Here is a 6,000-nt window from a genome sequence, read left to right as displayed (position 1 = left end):
GGGTGGAATCACTGCGCCCCCTGTTCCCACGCACTCCAGGACCCCCGTCCCCACCCACCCAGCCCTAGCTCACTGCGTACCCGCCTCCCTGGGTTTCTTTAGCCTCGGAGCTCAGAAGGCCCGGCGGGTGCACGCTGGGACTCGTAGTCCCTGCGACTCTCCGGCCGCTTTCCCGCTTCCCATTGGCTTTCTAAGACGCCCCGCCCCGAAGCTCCGCCAATCACCACGGCGCAGCAGACCCTCAAAGAGGAGAGCGAGGACGCGGCTCTGCAATCACTGCAGGGCTACCGTCGGAAGGTGGCTGGTTGGAGGCGGCGCGTTGCGAGGAGTTCCCACGGTCCCACCGCAGGTAACCGTGATTCCTGGCAGGGGACTGCGGCCGGGTCCCAAGCCCCGGACCAGGGCCGCCCATCTGCCGCAGCTCTTGGCTTCAAGGCAGGGATTTTCAGTTTCTCCGGCCTTTTCTGAGTAATCCATTTCTCACCCACCGAAAGGGAGTTTCTGCAAACGATGAATCCCAGGGGAAACGCTGCGACCTCTCAGCCTGCCAAGCTGTGGGGTTGTTGGTTGGCAGGGTGGGGCTCCTTCTGTTACGCGTGCTCTGGCTGGAGACCCAGGCCCCTCCGAGCTCAGAGAGAAACAGACCCGAGACGAGAGCACATTTACTAAGGTCTCATAGCCAGAGAGTGCCGGGACGTGTCTGGGGCCTGGTTCCCATCTTCACAATCTAGAAGCAGGTCAAGCTGTTGAGGCTCGTAATGCAGAGGATTGCATCAGTTTCCAGTTAGTTCTCAGTAGTCCAAGGGGGAAGGGGTTATGTTAACCACCACAACTAATATACCCAGACGTATAAAAACATCCTTCCTGAGAAATCAGGAAAGCTCTACTTCTCAGAGGCTTGAGCTGGTGGGAGTTACAGGATGATTCACATCAACAATGGAAGTGAAAGTTACCTGGATTTGGTCCCCTCTCCTAACTCTTAGAGTTGAGGTTATACCCACATGTGTTATTCAGTGCCAAGAACTGCAGAATCTGGGGGCTGGGAGAAGGAACTTTGTGTCATATGCTTCGTTTGAGAGGTGAAAATAAATGCCCAGGATTTGAGAGTTGCCCTGTGGTATGTAGTGAGTGGAGTAGCCCCGCTTTCTTTACTCCAGGGCTGCATTAGTTAGCAAACATATATTGAGCCTTACTAAGCTTTTTGAGCAGGGATTATTTCGTAAAGGGGAGAGGCAGTCTACCATGAACCATTCCAGTGTTCAAGGGGCAGCATCTAACCCTGACTTGTGGGAAGAGATAGAACTTTGCAGAGAAGGGAATGATTGAATGGAGCTTGAGGGACGGGCAGGAGCTAATGAGATGTAGGAGAAGAGCGTTTCGCCTGGGAAACAGCATGATGAAGACAGGGAAAGAGCACCAATTTTGGACCTGGAGTCCCGGAGCCTGGTTGGAGCAAGGGATTTCATGTGGATAGTGGAGAACAGAGAGGCACGTCTTGGCAGGACCTCCTGTGCTGCTGTAAGAGATTTGGATTTTGTCCTGAAAGCCCTGGAAGCCGAATTTAGTAGATGTGTATCTTAGATACTCTGTAACGTGGAAAGGTGTTGGAGAGAGGCAACACCAGGGAGCTCATTGCAGTAATTCCCAGGAGAATTGCTGAGGGTTTTAAAGACAGTTGCAGCGGGAAGAGAGAGAAGATGAAAAAAGGGTTGTGAACTGTTAAGGAGGTGAACACCATACCCAGTATTGTTCAGTAAAAATATACTGAAGCGAATGCTGTCTCTTGAGTTTTCCACCTATGACTATCTTTTTAGGAAATTACCCACATTTTTTTCCCCCCTTAAACTGCAGACATTGCTTTGTAGACCAAAATTCGAATCCCAGTTTAGGATGGGGAAATTATCACATATGTTGAGGATGTTGAAATCTGAATGGTTAAACGTATAAGACTTGAACTTTCCTGTAATCCAGGAGACACAAATTAAACCCCATAATTAGATCACTTTATATCTATCAGATTAGGAATTATGAAGTTTGATACTCTCGAGAGATGATAGAAATTTGGAAGAGTATCTTAGAACAGTACAGCTGCTAGCAAAATAGGTATATCTTTTTTTTTTTTTAATTTTATTTTTGGCCGCGTTGGGTTTTCATTGCTGCATGTGGGCTTTCTCTAGTTGCGGTGAGCGGGGGCTTCTCTTCGTTGCGGTGAGCGGGCTTCTCATTGCGGTGGCTTCTCTTGTGTGGAGCACGGGCTCTAGGTGCACAGGCTTCAGTAGTTGCAGCATGCAGGCTCGATAGTTGTGGCTCACGGGCTCTAGAGTGCAGGCTTAGTAGTTGTGGCGCACAAACTTAGTTGCTCCGCGGCGTGTGGGATCTTCCCGGACCAGGGCTCGAACTTGTGTCTCCTGCATTGGCAGGCAGATTCTTAACCACTGCACCACCAGGGAAGCCCCCAAATAGGTATATCTTAAGACTCAGTGGTTCTACTCCTAAAGTACCTTAGAGAAAGAGACATTTGTATACAAGGAGATGAGTATAAGAATGTTTTTGCAACATTGTTTGTAATAGTAAAAAAATTGAAACAACCTAAATGTCTGTTAGTAGGGGAATGTTTATAAAGTGGATATATATATTTTAAAGTATAATAAATTGATTGGAATGAAATAACTTACGGTAGTGGTTACCTTGTGGTATGGGGAGAATGGGACAGGACATGGGGGACTATTTTTTCTGTAATGTTTTGTTTACGGGGAAAGAGGGTTAACGGATTTACAGAATATTAACAGTTGATGATCTGGATGATGGTAACAGGTATTTTATGTTATACTTTGTACATTTCTGTAGCTTAATGTGTATCCTTCAATTTTGTAAAATATAAATTATAGCAAAATTAAACTTAATAATTAACATCTGGCTATAAAAGTCATGTTCATTGATTTTGGGAAAAGACTACAAACTATTATTAATCCCAGGTTTCAAAATACAGTAATTTGGAAGAAATTCAAAAAAAGGAATTCAAGTGCCAATAAAAGCAGTGAAAATAAAACTGTGGAAAAACCATTAACCATTGGTCAAATTTAACTTTGCTAGACTCCTAATTCTAATCATTAGTAGATTTAAAAAATGTAGGGAGGGGAAGGGTAAGCTGGGATGAAGTGAGAGAGTGGCATGGACATATATACACTACCAAAGGTAAAATAGATAGCTAGTGGGAAGCAGCCGCATAGCACAGGGAGATCATCAGCTCTGTGCTTTGTGACCACCTAGAGGGGTGGGATAGGGAGGGTGGGAGGGAGACGCAAGAGGGAGGGCATAGGGGGATATATGTATACGGATAGCTGATTCACTTTGTTATACAGCAGAAACTAACACAACATTGTAAAGCAATTATACTCCAATAAAGATGTCAAAAAAAATCTTTGATGTAAAAAATTAAAAAAAATAAATAATGCTTTCTTGACTATATTTTGAAATATGATATAGCTGCTAGTACCTTCTGTAATGTTAAAATATAATTTTTAAAAAGTTAAGTCATAATTTTATACAGATATAAAAATGAACAAGTGTTAAAAATTGTATTTAACTTATTAATGAGGAGATTCAGTGAGGTATTCCAACCAGTTCAAAGGAGATTCCAAAGTACATTTATAGATTAGAAATATTGAAATGTGCATTGTGAAGCCTGGCTTCTTTCTTTCACTAGGGGAGTCACTTGAACCTTCACTTGATAGAATTCATTTGCATGTCTTTAGAAATGAATTACTAGCATTGCTAGTATCCATGGTTTACAGAGTTGTGAAAAAAGTTTCCATAGAATCAGAATTAGATAACCTTGAAGGACATGCTCTAATCTAGAATCTGCTTTGCCACTGAATCAGAAATTTTCCCTATGGAAAAAAGTTTGATTAACTAACTTGAACAAAATCCATATTTTGTTTGAGATTTGACATAAGACCTATTTGGATTATTATTTTTTTATTTCACTCTTGAAACAGGAAATCAAAGGATTTGAGAACTTAATGGGCCCTTAATAGTTTAGTTCTACCGTCTCATTTCACAGATGGACAGTTAAGGCCCAGAGAGGGTCTCCCTTGACTTGGTAACTACCTGTCCGATATTAAAGAGTAATTGCGCCTGACATTTGTTAAAAAATGGCAAGATGGGTTTTATTCCAGCGGTTGCATTAGAAGAGAGAGACTTCAGTATAGAACTGAGTTCAACTCCACATACATCAAGGACAGCTGAGACTTATCACCAATAGGCAGAGTGGGAGGGTCAGTGGCTGAAAAATTACTAAGAGGAGCTTGATTAGATGTCAAAGATGGGAGGTTCTTGCAGGATTCTTGCTAAACCTGGGCTCAGCAGGCCAAGGTCTAGTCGGGAAGAGGGCTCAGAGGAGCTTGATTTAAGTTTGGTGAAGGAGGGGTCCTTGTCATCTGTCCTTGTCTCTCTTGCATGTTGTCAGCCAGGGACCACTTGCATGATGATTTTGTTGTAAGCCCCCAGGGAACAGAGAGCAGAATCAAAAACCTGTAGGTTTGGAAGGCTCTTCACATATACCATTGTCTGTCCAGCTGCTTCTCCTGGCTTTGATGTTTCGCTGTCTCTAACCCAGAGCAAGTAGCAAGTACAGGGCTGATGGTGGGAGGTCATAATGGTGGTTAAGGTGCGGGCTTTGGTGTCAGACATGGAGTTGAACTTGATGCTGCTATTTAGATGGTCCTCTAACGGTAGCCTATTACTTGCATTGCTGGTACCAGTTGATCTAGAATGGGCATTCTGTCCCAAACCTCCCAAATGGATAAACCCCACTTGATGGTACACTTCCTGAAGTCAAGTGGAGTCCTTCAATTGAATCGCTGACCTCATGTAGCCCTGTAGCCTGAGAGGGTCGCAGGACCAGTGGAACCAGTGAGGACCTGTCCTTGGAGGCTGCTGAAATTCATTTGTAAAGGCTTGTCCATTGACTTTGATTTTGTGTGTTTCAGGTTCTCCTTTGACGGGTTCTTCTTCTAAGAGCTCTTTATAACCGATTACCAACAAGCGCTTTAAAATAGGGTGGTGAAGAATACTGTGGGTATCCTGCTACTGGGGGAAACTTGGAGGCCCTGGGGTGTAGGGTGTAGCACTCCCATCTGTGGTTGCAGGGTCTCCCAGGTGTTCACATAAACAGTGCTTTTTTTGTGACAAGCGAGGTGGTGTAGTGGAAGAAGCAATCTTTGGAATGAGATCTGTGTGTCACCCAGCAGTGCCACTGTCTACCTAGTTTCTCCACCTCTGCGAGTCCGTCTCAGCTGAAGGGAGTAATGAGACTGCTCACAGGCTGTTGTGAAGATGGTAAAGTGCCTCACACACTGCATGGCTCATAGACACATACATATCCCACTCTCCCACCGTGTGCAGCAACACAGCACTCTTGGGGAAACTTCCGTCCCGCCCCTGGTTAGAGCAAAAACTACCTGGGTCATTTTCTCCCTGCAAACAGTTAGCAGACTGAACACATACCCCTAACCATCCCCTTGGAGGTCTTTCCACGCTTGGCACGTTAAAAACTGCCTTCCTCTTTTAAAGGCGTCACTGTATCCCATTATAAGGATGTATCATAATTGATTTAACTAGGCAGGCTCCTGTAGATGACCATTTATGTTGCTTCCAGGGTTTTGCTGCTACACACAGGCGGGCTCCCTTACCTTCTTAAAATCTCCTCCGGGCTTCCCTGGTGGCGCAGTGGTTGAGAGTCTGCCTGCCGATGCAGGGGACACGGGTTCGTGCCCCGGTCTGGGAAGATCCCACATGCCGCGGAGCAGCTGGGCCCGTGATCCATGGCCGCTGAGCCTGCGCGTCCGGAGCCTGTGCTCCGCAACGGGAGAGGCCACAGCAGTGAGAGGCCTGCGTACAGCAAAAAAAAAAAAAAAAATTTCCCCCTTTTGAAAATGATACCTGCCACTCCCACTGGGACTGCCTCCCCTGCCTTTATTTCTTCCCCAGCACTCATCA

At 45.4% G+C, this 6,000-nt stretch overlaps 1 protein-coding gene across 1 annotated transcript in view; it reads left to right on the top strand.

The window, feature by feature from the left end:
- The first annotated feature begins 226 nt into the window (after positions 1-226).
- The window catches only part of LGMN (legumain), a 36,377-nt gene continuing 30,603 nt past the window's right edge, over positions 227-6,000 (top strand). The window contains exon 1 of the mRNA XM_022576244.2: positions 227-349. The gene's annotated coding sequence lies outside the window, so the exon portion shown is untranslated. The remainder of the gene's footprint in view (positions 350-6,000) is intronic.

The sequence above is a fragment of the Delphinapterus leucas genome, chromosome 2 (genome assembly GCF_059928025.1).
Source record: "Delphinapterus leucas isolate spDelLeu-1000000601 "Yukka" chromosome 2, BTC_Dleu_Yukka2, whole genome shotgun sequence".
NCBI classification, from domain to species: domain Eukaryota; kingdom Metazoa; phylum Chordata; class Mammalia; order Artiodactyla; family Monodontidae; genus Delphinapterus; species Delphinapterus leucas.
This window is presented reverse-complemented; position numbering and strand designations above follow the sequence as displayed.